This window comes from Poecilia reticulata, linkage group LG1 (genome assembly GCF_000633615.1).
Source record: "Poecilia reticulata strain Guanapo linkage group LG1, Guppy_female_1.0+MT, whole genome shotgun sequence".
NCBI classification, from domain to species: domain Eukaryota; kingdom Metazoa; phylum Chordata; class Actinopteri; order Cyprinodontiformes; family Poeciliidae; genus Poecilia; species Poecilia reticulata.
In genome coordinates, this window is record NC_024331.1 from 21,273,353 (window position 1) to 21,273,636 (window position 284).

A 284-nucleotide genomic window follows, 5' to 3' on the forward strand; every position below is an offset into this window, starting at 1 on the left:
AATTTGCAAGGGGRAAAAAAACAACTAATTAGGCAAACAAATAACATGGCTCCCATCTTAATCTCTTTAAATGTACGTACCTCCGTTTTGCAACGTCACCTCAGACGGCTTAGACGTAGATTTTGATTACCATAGAAACAATGCGCATCGTGAATCCAGTTCACATGGTCAGTGTATAGAAATACAAACCGCTTCGTAAGTGTGTGAGAGTTAACTTCATAGTCGACGAAAAGCAAACGTATTGGCACTGCTGTTGCCAGCGTGGGAGAGGAAATCGGCACGAG